The sequence below is a fragment of the Littorina saxatilis genome, linkage group LG2, assembly GCF_037325665.1.
Source record: "Littorina saxatilis isolate snail1 linkage group LG2, US_GU_Lsax_2.0, whole genome shotgun sequence".
Taxonomy (NCBI): Eukaryota; Metazoa; Mollusca; class Gastropoda; order Littorinimorpha; family Littorinidae; genus Littorina; species Littorina saxatilis.
Window position 1 is genome coordinate 76845058 of NC_090246.1, and position 13197 is coordinate 76858254.

At 42.1% G+C, this 13197-nt stretch overlaps 1 protein-coding gene across 1 annotated transcript in view; it reads left to right on the plus strand.

Moving 5' to 3' along the window:
• The first annotated feature begins 237 nt into the window (after positions 1 to 237).
• LOC138959755 (uncharacterized) overlaps positions 238 to 13197 on the plus strand; it is a 49347-nt gene continuing 36387 nt past the window's right edge. The window contains exon 1 of the mRNA XM_070331363.1: positions 238 to 790. The gene's annotated coding sequence lies outside the window, so the exon portion shown is untranslated. The remainder of the gene's footprint in view (positions 791 to 13197) is intronic.

Below are 13197 nucleotides of genomic sequence, written 5' to 3' on the forward strand. Positions count from 1 at the left end.
TCAGTCCTGAGACACTTATTCGATTTTGTTGGACTGTTATTCACAGTTTGATCTACCGGGTACAACACAATAACCCTACTTTTCTTCTGTCGGTGTACATGTATGTATACCGATTTACGTATGCTGTCGGCATGACTGACGCATATATATATATATATATCCTTAAAAACGCCGGTGTGTGTGCGTGTGAAGATTTCAACTTCTTACTACGCGCGCTCGCCAGCTAGCTTACCCGCGGGCGTCGCAGGTTGTTCGACGTTCGTTTTTCATTCTAGCGCCCATCTCCGTCACAGCTTGGCAGAGTTAGCGGTTGTAGGGAGGAAAGCGTGGAGTTTAGGTCAGGCCACACTGGCGGCAGTCTGCTGAATCCAACAGGTTGTTGTGTTTTGATGTAATCTGGGACAGAGACTGACTGAACGTCCTTGTGTTTTTGTTTTCAGTTCATCGTCTGTCAGTTGTGGTCTCCGCAGTACCGAAGGTAAAAACTGTGAAAATAACGACTACCGGTGTTGCGAAACTGACTCATTGTTGTGCATGGTGCACTAGCGGTAGATAGTTTGAACTTGGTAGTAGGTCAATAATCAAAACTGTGGCATGCCTACTTTGATTTATCATATTTACAACCACAATCAAGTTCTCGGCAACAGCACTGACACGACGATAGTGCCTCAGTGTCGGTTTCAGTCATAACATTACCTATGACGGTGTTATGATGTGCCTCAGTTTGTTCATCTCAGTGACTACGACTGTCACCTAGAACACCGCTTGTGACAGCTGATTGCAACTACAGGTAAGGCTGACGATTATCAATGTCCTAAGTATCGCTCTGTGGCATACTAACCTACTTTCGATCTGAAAATCTCTTCTGTCTTTCTGCCGCCGTGTGTGTGTGTGTGTGTGTGTGTGTGTGTGTGTGTGTGTGTGTGTGTCTCTCTCTCTCTCTCTCTCTCTCTCTCTCTCTCTCTCTCTCTCTCTCTCTCTCTCTCTCTCTCTCTCTCTCTTGTAAACCGAAGACATACGCAGTTGATTCATGTTTCCATGTTTGTTCCAGTGATACTTACGTGTTCATGACATTTCAGCAAGTAAAACAGAACACACACGCGTGCGCACACTCACAATCACACACACAATCACACACACACGCACACACACACACACACACACACACACACACACACACACACACACACACACACACTGACTAACATTACCTCATTATGAGCGCGCGCCGACTTCCGTGTAGCTACAGGCAAGCAGTATTTGTGTATAGGGGTTGTTGATTTGCACTGACGCGTGTGAACGCCTTAATCATTGTGAAAGCCGTTTAGATCATGTGGCATTAAAAATACAAGTAGCAAGGTCGTTGCTTTTTCAATCAATTGCAATACATTCTCCGGGATACGGTCCCTCGGCGTTGTCCCGTCTCTGTCTCTGTCAACACTCTTCCCGTGTGTCCTTGTGTTTGTCCTTGTGTAGGTGTGGGAGTGGGGTTTTGCGTGTGTGTGTGTGTGTGTCTCTCCCTCTGTCCCTCTGTCTGCCTCTCTGTCTGTCTGTCTGTCTGTCTGTCTCTCTCTCTCTCTCTCTCTCTCTCTCTCTCTCTCTCTCTCTCTCTCTCTCTCTCTCTCTCTCTCTCACACACACACATACACGTCCATATATATATAGTTACCGTGTGTATGGGACACGTTGACGTAGAACCGCCTTATATATAGTCCTACTCTTAACCTACCCATGTTCTGCCGTCGTGGTCATGGATCTATCAACCCAATTTCCTAATCAACACAGGCAGTAGTTAATTTTAAACGAATGACTTTGCCAGGCTAGTACGTAAAAACGAAGAGCCATCGTCAGAGAATCACACTTTACCTTACCACAGATTAACAAAACAAGAAAAAAAAGCTAGTGATCACGATAGTGTGTGAAAGTTTGATCCATAGCGCTGTACCAGCTGAGTCAGACCGCAAAGTTTATGGCATATTAGATAACGGTTTCAGTCACTGAATTTTTCAACTGCTGTGCCGCTATTTTGTCACCTGGTTCATTTAGAATTTCACAAGGTCACGAAGTTCATGTTTGTCGCTTGGTTGGTTGTTCAACTATTTAGCCTCTTGTTGTTGTTGTTGTTGTTGTTGTTGTTGTTGTTGTTGTTGTTGTTGTTGTTGTTGTTGTTGTGTTGGTGGTGATGATTAATTGGTTGGGTTTTGGTTTTTTTGTTTGCTTTTCTATTTGTCTTTATTTTAACCTGACCTTTGAATTTTGCAAAAATAAAGAATCGTACTTTTTTGTGTTCTTCCATCCTAGTGTATTTTCTCGTGTTCTTCCATCCTAGTGTATTAATTTTCTCGTGTTCTTCCATCCCAGTGTATTTTCTCGTGTTCTTCCATCCTAGTGTATTTTCTCGTGTTCTTCCATCCTAGTGTATTTTCTCGTGTTCTTCCATCCTAGTGTATTTTCTCGTGTTCTTCCATCCTAGTGTATTTTCTCGTGTTCTTCCATCCTAGTGTATTTTCTCGTGTTCTTCCATCCTAGTGTATTTTCTCGTGTTCTTCCATCCTAGTGTATTTTCTCGTGTTCTTCCATCCTAGTGTATTTTCTCGTGTTCTTCCATCCTAGTGTATTTTCTTGTGTTCTTCCATCCTAGTGTATTTTCTTGTGTTCTTCCATCCTTGTGTATTTTCTTGTGTTCTTCCATCCTAGTGTATTTTCTTGTGTTCTTCCATCCTAGTGTATTTTCTTGTGTTCTTCCATCCTAGTGTATTTTCTTGTGTTCTTCCATCCTAGTGTATTTTCTCGTGTTCTTTCATCCTAGTGTATTTTCTTGTGTTCTTCCATCCTAGTGTATTTTCTTGTGTTCTTCCGATCCATCCTAGTGTATTTTCTTGTGTTCTTCCGATCCATCCTAGTGTATTTTCTTGTGTTCTTCCATCCTAGTGTATTTTCTTGTGTTCTTCCATCCTAGTGTATTTTCTTGTGTTCTTCCATCCTAGTGTATTTTCTCGTGTTCTTCCATCCTAGTGTATTTTCTCGTTGCTGTCTTATTATTGGCATTAATCAATCTTAATTCACATTGCAAGTTTTCAGTCTTTAGCACTTTGGATTATTCATCTTTTCTCCGTTAGTATTCCATGCTGGTACAATTGCCATGCAGAAGAACCAAGTCTGCAGACACATGTATCATTTTAAGAAAATAATTCCACGTATCAGTCGTTAAAGACAATGTAGACCGCTAAAAAAACAACTTAATTTCTGGTTTAGGGTTATAACAGAACATTGAACAGCACATTATGAGAAAATATCACACTCTAAGTCGAAAGAATAACACGATGTTGTAGTGTGTATATATAACACGATGTTGTAGTGTGTATATATAACACGATGTTGTAGTGTGTATATATAACACGATGTTGTAGTGTGTATATATAACACGATGTTGTAGTGTGTATATATAACACGATGTTGTAGTGTGTATATATATCCAAGGACAAGAATGATTTGAGTGAAACAGAAACTGTATGCACAAGTTAATTACGTGGAACATTATTTGTGTGTGAGGCTTTTCGTTTTTCGTCAGCCATCACTATGTTTAGAGGCGGGGTTTTTAGCTACAAAATACATTGAACTGCCAAATAAGTGGACGGGGTCAGAGACTGACACGGTCGACGGACTTACACTTTACCGTCGCAGACCTTGGGAGAAAGAGATGAAACATGACACCAGTGAAACAGTGTGAAGGGTAGAAACAAAGTGCAAATCAGTTTAATGTTGTTTTGACTGCTTTGAATGTCGCTTGCCAACACTTAATAACTAAAGCCTTTTAACAAAAAAAATCTGGGTCAAGGTTGGTCCCATGAACTTGCACGTGATAGAGCAAGCCGCGTGTCTGCCTGTAATATGCGCATTGAACAGTTTTTTGAACAGTTGAAAGTTGGGAGCGCAGCTGAACGTGACGTCATAAGATGACCTCTTGTTTGTTTAGCGGAGGGTAAGTTCACACCTTACCCTTTGAAGAAGCGGGAGGGGGATAGCTTTGAGGGAGGAGGGGAGATGTTAAAGGGGCCGTTGACAAAGCCGTAGGTCAATATTTGGATGTGCATTAAAGAAGCAGTTGCCGTCTGCACTGTTTTGCTGATCGAGCCTGGTCCTTGCCGGCTGTACGCATTGATTGTGTTGCAGTTGGTTGTGTGTGGGAAAAGGAGAGGGGGGCATGGGGTGGGAGAGAATAATAGGGGGGGGAGGGGTGAGGGGATGGAAGCGTGTGCATGTTTGTGTGTGGATGTGTGCCGTGTGTGAGAGAGAAAGAGAGAGGAAGAGATTCTCATTCGAAATCGTCGAACGCTAAAGTAGAAGAAGGTATGGACGCTTCTGAGTTGTTTGTTGACCGCTTTGAAAGGCTGAGCTCCTTACATCTTAGCGACGACGTGTAAGAAAACTAATGTTTCTATTATTTTCTTCACATTGTATTCTCCTTTTAAATGGCCTTCACTTCACATTTCAATTCAACTGACACTTTCACTGCGTGCTGTGGCCAACAAAAGCTTGAAAACAAAAACATTATGCAGGTTTTGACCTCACATTTTCTGCGTGTCAGGTTATATGTAAATAACTTGTTTTAATTCTCTTTTGACACAGCTGAAACAAGATAAGAACAAGACCACGAATATAAAAACAAATCTGATGTTGGACAAGTGGGAATAATTAAGTTTTAAAAAAATCCAGTCCTGCGTTTCAGGTTTATTTTCAACATGCACAAAACAATAAAATAGCAAGTGTCGTGTGCTGCTGTGTTTTTATGGCGTTTAAAACACTCATTTCCTTGCTCGCTACAAGACCCCTCGCCTCGTCACTGGGACAAGGCTGACAGTAACAGATCACTTGCAGTAAATAACACCCCCCCTTCTCCCTTGCCTTAAAACACACCCCCTTCCCTCACCCCGACCCAAACCCATTTCCCAACAAACAATATGTGTAAACCCAGTCGTATTTTTTTGGTGGTTGACCTTATTTTTAGCACAGTGTGGATACAAAATACGGAAGCGAATAATAAAAAAAACAAATTGGAAGAAATAGTTCTGCCGACCTGATTATTTTGAGGAATGTTACTGTAAACACACGTTTTTTATATTTAGTCAAGTTTTGACTAAATATTTTAACATCGAGGGGGAATCGAAACGAGGGTCGTGGTGTATGTGCGTGTGTGTGTGTGTCTGTGTGTGTGTGTGTGTAGAGCGATTCAGACTAAACTACTGGACCGATCTTTATGAAATTTGACATGAGAGTTCCTGGGTATGAAATCCCCGAACGTTTTTTTCATTTTTTTCATAAATGTCTTTGATGACGTCATATCCGGCTTTTCGTGAAAGTTGAGGCGGCACTGTCACGCCCTCATTTTTCAACCAAATTGGTTGAAATTTTGGTCAAGTAATCTTCGACGAAGCCCGGACTTCGGTATTGCATTTCAGCTTGGTGGCTTAAAAATTAATTAATGACTTTGGTCATTAAAAATCTGAAAATTGTAAAAAAAAATAAAAATTTATAAAACGATCCAAATTTACGTTTATCTTATTCTCCATCATTTGCTGATTCCAAAAACATATAAATATGTTATATTTGGATTAAAAACAAGCTCTGAAAATTAAATATATAAAAATTATTATCAAAATTTTTTTTCGAAATCAATTTAAAAACACTTTCATCTTATTCCTTGTCGGTTCCTGATTCCAAAAACATATACATATGATATGTTTGGATTAAAAACACGCTCAGAAAGTTAAAACGAAGAGAGGTACAGAAAAGCGTGCTATCCTTCTCAGCGCAAGTACTACCCCGCTCTTCTTGTCAATTTCACTGCCTTTGCCGTGCGCGGTGGACTGACGATGCTACGGTCTTGCTGCGTTGCATTGCGTTCAGTTTCATTCTGTGAGTTCGACAGCTACTTGACTAAATATTGTATTTTCGCCTTACGCGACTTGTTTGTTTTTGTGTTTGTTTTTTTGTCCCTCTACATTTTCTAGAAGACTCAGCGTTAGAGTGTCAAACATCTCGACATCCGCCGACCCCTTACCAGAATGCTACATAGGCCTACAGTTCACAATAAGATTACAGAAATTCGCGTCAAAAATAGTACGTAAATTCCCACCCAGCCATTGCTCGACAACGGGGCCGAGGTCTTGTCAATAGCGCGAATGAAGGAGGTTACGCATGGAGTTACGAGCACGTAATGCATATAAGCATTGCGTAGTTCCGCAAATGCGCAACTTGGTAGACATGACGCATGCCTAGTCGTTTGCGGAGCAACGTCTCCAACATCTTGAACACGCGGCCAGTACAACTGGCCTTGACACGGAACGATTCAAGGGGGGCAATCTCAAGTCATCTGAAAGAGGGAAATCCAAACGCAATCCGCCTTGTTCGATTTTATGGGCTTGGACGATAGAGAAAAATAAGAAAAACAAAAGCTGGAGTCCAGTCTGGACGAAACTGCTATCAAGAACGCAGAATTGACTTTTTCTTAGTTTTTTTTAGCCGTAAGCGCCATGTTTATCGGAGCAGGAAACTCTTCCAGAGTGAGGCCCCTTTGTTGGTTTCACTGCGGTGAACAGCAGTTATGAGAAATTGGAAATTCGAAATGGCGCTTACGGCTAATAAAAAACCTCAGAAAAAATCAATTTTGCGTTCTTGATAGCAGTTTCGTCCAGACTGGACTCCAGCTTTTGCTTTTCTTATTTTTTTCTATCGTCCAAGCCCATAAAATCGAACAAGGCGGATTGCGTTTGGATTTCCCTCTTTCAGATGACTTGAGATTGCCCCCCTTGAATCGTTCCGTGTCAATGCCAGTTGTACTGGCCGCGTGTTCAAGATGCGTCTCCAACTCTTTTGGCCTTACGTTGGGCATATTCTCAGCGTAAACTGGAAACGCTGTTTTCGTTTTTCGTCGTGATTCAGTCTTACGTAGCAAACATCTTGAAACGTGAGTACTTACATATAAGTGCTTTTCTCAGTTTGTGTTTGTAAATGTGTATGCGTACATGCATGTATGCGTGCGTGTGTGTATGTGTGTGTGTGTGTGTGAGTTTGGGTGTGCGTATGTGTGTGTACGTGTGTGTGTGTGTGTGTATGTGTGTGTGTGTGTGTGGATCAGCGAAACTTTAACATTTTAGAAGTGATGCATATTTTATTGTCGAAGCTGTTTTTGTTACCACAATCTACCAATGCGTACGTTTAGGTGTACTAGGGCGGGTCATGTTGGTGGTGGAAAAATCAGTGGTGCATGAAGGAGCAGAAATATGTTGCTATGTGTTTTGTTTTTTCAGCTATTTTGCAGAAATGGACATTTGGAAGTGTCGACAATTTGTTGAAAGTCTTAAGCAGGCGATTTGAAATACGTTTTGGCGTTCCACCCACCGCCCCAAGTCAAACGACATCCTTGACGGGGAGGGGGAAGGCTTGGGGGAGGGGGGGTGGTAGAGCGTGAAGTAGCATGGAAGGAGGCATCTGTTACGATTTGCCTTGCCCACAAATTGGGCAAATTACGATCGTAGGACTGATTGAAAAGTCGATAAAAAAAAGAACCCGCAAATTGAGCCTGTGCGCTAGACTCTGATCGAAAAATCGATCGCACAAATTATAACCACTGATGTCGAGTCTCCTGCTGTTTTTGGTGCAGAACTTGATCCGCCCCTCTTTCCCCGGGGGAACAAATATCTGCGGCAAAAGAGATTGGCTTCCGATTTGATCTTAAAAGCACAAAAACACACAATTTATAACCGTTAGATTGTAGTTCCTATGGGGTTTCTTTCCATTTGTTTCGTAAGGAGATCGCATAGGGAGAAAGGGATGGGAGGGCGGAGCGGAAGTATTTTCTGCGGTGGCATTTGTATGTATTCTATTTATTTATTTTATAGCACAAAGGTCCAGGCTCAGCGTTGACAATAGAAAAAGGTGCCTGCACCAAAACATGTCGCACGCTCTTACCCTTTCGATTCTAAGGTCATTAGACAACTTTTTATTCTATAATGCGCATATTTTCCCTTCCCCTATAATTATGGATTCTGTCCATGCTGATTACGTCTACGACCTTGAATAAACATCTCTCCTAAATCAACTGTTTTCCTGTTTTTTTTGCGTCATAGCTGTTATGATAAGGGATCGTTACGATCTTGGAAGGGTCACATTCCGGAACACTTTGATCTGTACCGACTTTGGCTTCCAAGGGTGCTTCTCGCTCTGACTGACATACTTTTCTGACCAAGGTCATCTCAGGTTTGCTAAACTTGGCATTCAGCCTGTTAATAAACACATCAACACAGAAGCACTCCGGTATTGTGTACCGGTGTAATACCCACGTTCTGACCCCCACCTAGATGTGTCCCCCGGAGTCCGCCAAAGGACCATTTAGTGTTACTAGTGTCTTCCCAGGAAGACAGTTCAAGGCACCGTTTTCAGTTACCCCGCCACTATGATACGGCCGTACAGTGACAATCGTGGGACGGATATACGTGTATTGTTTAATTAAACATGTTTTCTGTGAACACAGATCTATTATATAGCAGGGCATAACAGCAAAACAGGACAGACAACCCCCCAAAAAAAAGGAAAAAGAAGAAAGCCTAGATCACGACTTGTCTTGTACTGTACGTATATACCTCCGTGCATGCTGACTGACGATCACGTACACGTAAACTGCTTGAGAAAATTTTGCCCCCCCCCCCCTCCCCTCGTTTAAAGAGCGAGAGGAGAAAGCAAAATACAAGGAAGAGCAGATTGATTAAAGGTACTGTCCTTCCCGTGTGCATCATCATGTTCACCGACACGGATCTGTCCTGTAGCCTAGTATTCTGTTTATCCTCCATACTGTATAAATACTCGTGAACACTTGAAGTCAAAGCGAAAAGACGTTCGTCACTCCAGAAAGTATAGCGTGACGTGTCAGTTCTCAACATTCTTCCAGGGTGAACAGCAAGCGCAAAAGTATTCCTAGAATGACGTTCGTCTCGGTGACTTTGTCACCATGAGCAGTGGAAAATTATAAGTCCCTGCCAGACTTGTTTGACACGACCTCATTTACATGATATACTAACGGGTGAGTGTATGGTTTAGTTATGTCATGGGTGCATGGTCTCTCTCGCGTATGTAGGATAAACAAGCATTTTTCCACCAGGAGGAAGACCAAATAGCGGTGGCCTGAACACTTTCTGTGCAGATTGGGGATTGTGTGTGTGTGTTGGGGGGGGGGGGCATTTTTAGCAGATTGACTGTCAGTTACCAAATTAATTTCGCAAACAAACAAACAACTAAAAATACTCCGCACGGAAACCAGGTCAAGCTTACTTTGTTTTTATGTGTCCGAGTGTAAAGATGCCCTTCTTTCATGTCAAAACTTGGGCGGATCTGGGGTATTTCAAACTGAAGATGGAATACACCGGAATAAATTCCGGTACTGCCAATCGTGTCGATAAAGACCACGCGAGGGACCGACCAAAAGTGGTCGTAATACACAGGTCGTCGCTATATAGAAAGGGGAACTATACAGAAATAAATTACGGCAGGGATCCTTTGGGGTGGTCGTTTTGGGCAGGTGGTCGTTATCGAGAATTGGTCGCCAGGGCGGGCTCGATTGTACCTTAAAAGTCAGGAACAGATTGCCCCATCAGCAAAGATGGATGGCCCCGCGTGCATGCCTTGACTCTTATCGATCTGCGACACAGCTGAGCTTGATCCTCTCAATCTGTGTCCACATGAACGTTTAAAGCTTGGTACTTTGCGTTAAACATCGCATTGCCGCTCCAATCATTTTGCCGTCTGGTTGTTTCCAGTTGATGATGATTAAGATCAAGAATGTGTGTGTGGGAGAGAGAGAGAGAACAGACAGACGGACGGACGGACGGACGGACGGACAGACACGCACATACACGCACGCACGCACACACACACACACACACACACACACACACACACACACACACACACACACACACACACACACACACACACAGAATCAGATAGGCAGAGACAAAGAGAACAGAATGCACAGGCAAATGTTTTAGCAATGTGTCCGTCTCGTCACTTTGTAAAAACAAAACCCCAGAGGGGGTGAGCAGACGTATTCTTTAGGTTGTCTGTAAAGCCAGCATCGAAACTCAAACTGACCCATCCATGGGCCCACGAGAAAAAAAACCCACCTGATTGGCTTGTGGGGTAGGGAGGGGGTGGGGGATTAACACCGCCGCTAATGACAAGCGGTAATTAGATATTAAAGGAGCAGTTTATTACACCGGGTTACCTCGCCCTATGAACAAAAGATTTTTCAATAAGATCCATCGATCACCATGTCGCTGTTTATTTCCGGACGTTTTGACATCTGCAGCATATCGACCACAATCATTCCAATCAGACAGGAGTGCTAATCTGTCCTTTCCATCAACAAAATGCACTCATTAACTGCTTTTTCTGTTGCTAAATACAATACAATACAATACAATACAATACACTGAATACCATACCATACCATACCATACCATACCATACCATACCATACCATACTATACCATATACACAGAATAGAAAGTGCCACTTAAACTTTACATTAGATAAGATGTGAAGTATTATACATTAATCACAGAGTTTTAACAAGAAAGATCTTTTGTTTACAAATTGAACAGATTTTGGGGGTAAATTGACTTGGCACGCTAAGTGCAGACTCATTTCTATATCAAGCACACAGCACAAAATGCGTACGAGAATGTCGTCAAATCGCCGTAAGTCATAACATGACCTTGTGCCGTATGTCAAGTTCTGTACACAAAACCGGCGGGACTCATCAAGGTCGCATTAATCAAAATAAGGCGTGGGCGTTGACGTCATGAATACTGTGCGTACACAGGACACGACGGCAAGGGTGGTTGCTACGTAATCGGGGGTCGGTAGAGGTCCCTTTGTAGAACAATATTTCATTTTTCAGGACTATCCGTTACAGAATGCCATGATGTGTGTGTAGTGCGGTCTTTATTGGTTTAAACATTTTTATTCAAAAAGAAGTACAGACAACAAAGCCGCATACAATCAATTTGATAAATGGAGCGCATCAAGAAAAGCTTATAAACGTGCTCTTAAAAAGCAATAATATTATATTATAATATTTGATTGGGTGGACGAATACAACGTATGTTGGGAGGATAAGGGGATTTGTAGAAGGGGAAAGGAAGGAGGATATAAAAAAATAAAAGTTCTTGAAAAAAGTAAAAACTATATATAAAAAAACACACACCTGAAATACATATATATATATAAAAGCAAAAACAGCATGAAATTAACAACATACAAATTAACACGCACATACACACACACACGGTCTTTATTCGTTGCTCTGACGCTGTTCGGGTCCCTTGAGAACTTTAGAGCCATTATTTGGTTGTGATTAACGAGTCTACAACACAAGGACAAGTTTAGGGACGTGAAAAGTTGGTTAATTTCCTAGACATGTTTATACTATAGAATCTTAAACGAAATAGGCAGAGCGTTGTTTAGAGATCAAATATCTAACGGCAAGTAAGCGCTCTTTTTGCATACGACATGTGTAATGGAGTAAGCGAGAGTTATACGGAAGCAATCTTCTGGCACCTGAGAGAATAACAAGCATTGAACTGAACGAGCGACTTTCATCCTCTTGAAATGAAAAAGAAAGAGAATGAAAGTCGCTTGTTCATTTCTATTCTGCTTATTCTCTCAGGTGCCAGGAGATTGGTTCCGTATAACTCACGCTTACTCCATTACACATGTTGTATGCATATATAGAGCGCTTACTTCCCGTTGGATATTTTATATGTTGATACATGTACTATGTATACACTATGTATCAATATTTCCACCTTGAGTTTCTGTAGTTGAAGTTCTTATTTGGGGGCAGGGGATAATAACCGCATTATAACATATTTGTTCTGTCTTGTTGTCATAGGATCGCTTTAACTGAAAATAAATGCTTTTGAAAACTTGACTTCCCAAGTACGATACGTACCTGGTCATTCCAAGTAACCACGGACCTGTATTCATGAGTTTGGAGGGAAAACGCCACTCTCATTTTAAATACGTCACCCAACCCGTATTGTATGGAACCAGATGTCGCTTTCCCTGATCACGACCAAGCCGGCACACAGCTGACATAATTTATTCACAGAACGCTGCTAGCTGCAATTTCCTTCCTGCATTTACTGGATGAATGGTCTGCAGAATGCCACGCCATGTACAAATTGAGACGATAACGTTTTGCCTTGCACGAACAGCACGGACCTGTCCAACCAGAGAACGAGATCATATCCGGTGGGAATAGGTGTCGCACATTGCCGCACAGATCAAGAATGTTACTTGGTGTCTTGGCTTCGCTTACTGCGGAGTGGTTGATTTCCCTGCAAGTGGTGTTGGTCATGTATGGCATTTGCTTCTGACTCCTGTGGAAATGATTCCCCGATTTACTCAGCTTGTATCTTCTGTGGTACGTGTTTTGCGGGCAAATATATATCACCGAACTGCGTAAAAATAACATTTAGCATACAATGTGTCAATGATTATAGGAGAGAAGAAAACTTATAGTACGGTTAGATTTCTTTGCGAACCGATCGAAGCGGCAATTCCCGAAGGTTCTGGATTCCAAGGTAATGAATGACTCGAGCTGGCACAATAACAATTTCTCATAGAAATTGGAGCCATTTTTTAAACGCAGTCTCTTGTGAGTTCGGCATATATATTATCATAACGACTGATGGTTGACTGGCGACATCTGTCACCATCATCTTTGCCATCTGGACGCGTTTCAGGGCAGATGGACGCACACCGAGACAGGAAAACAGACAGTACAGACAGACACGGATTTAAATACTGCTGACGCAGCACTTACAAAAAATGCCCCCGCCCAAAAAATATTTAAAAAAATTATATGTAAAACTATTTTTTCAATCACAGAAAGCCATTGTTTAATGCATCGTCACAATGCGCAAAGGGACAACAAGAATCCGGTTTGTGGCAATTCAATGACAGTGTCGCTGTTTATTACCGTAGCTGGTTGTACACATGCGACTTTTATTGCGCTTGTCCATGACGTCCGAACGAAAGCTACAGTGCACGCGATCGTCTGCTATCGTTCCTGTTTTGGCTCTTTCAGCATAAAGCACACGGAGGGGTATGGAGGGGGGGGGGAGATTTGAAGAA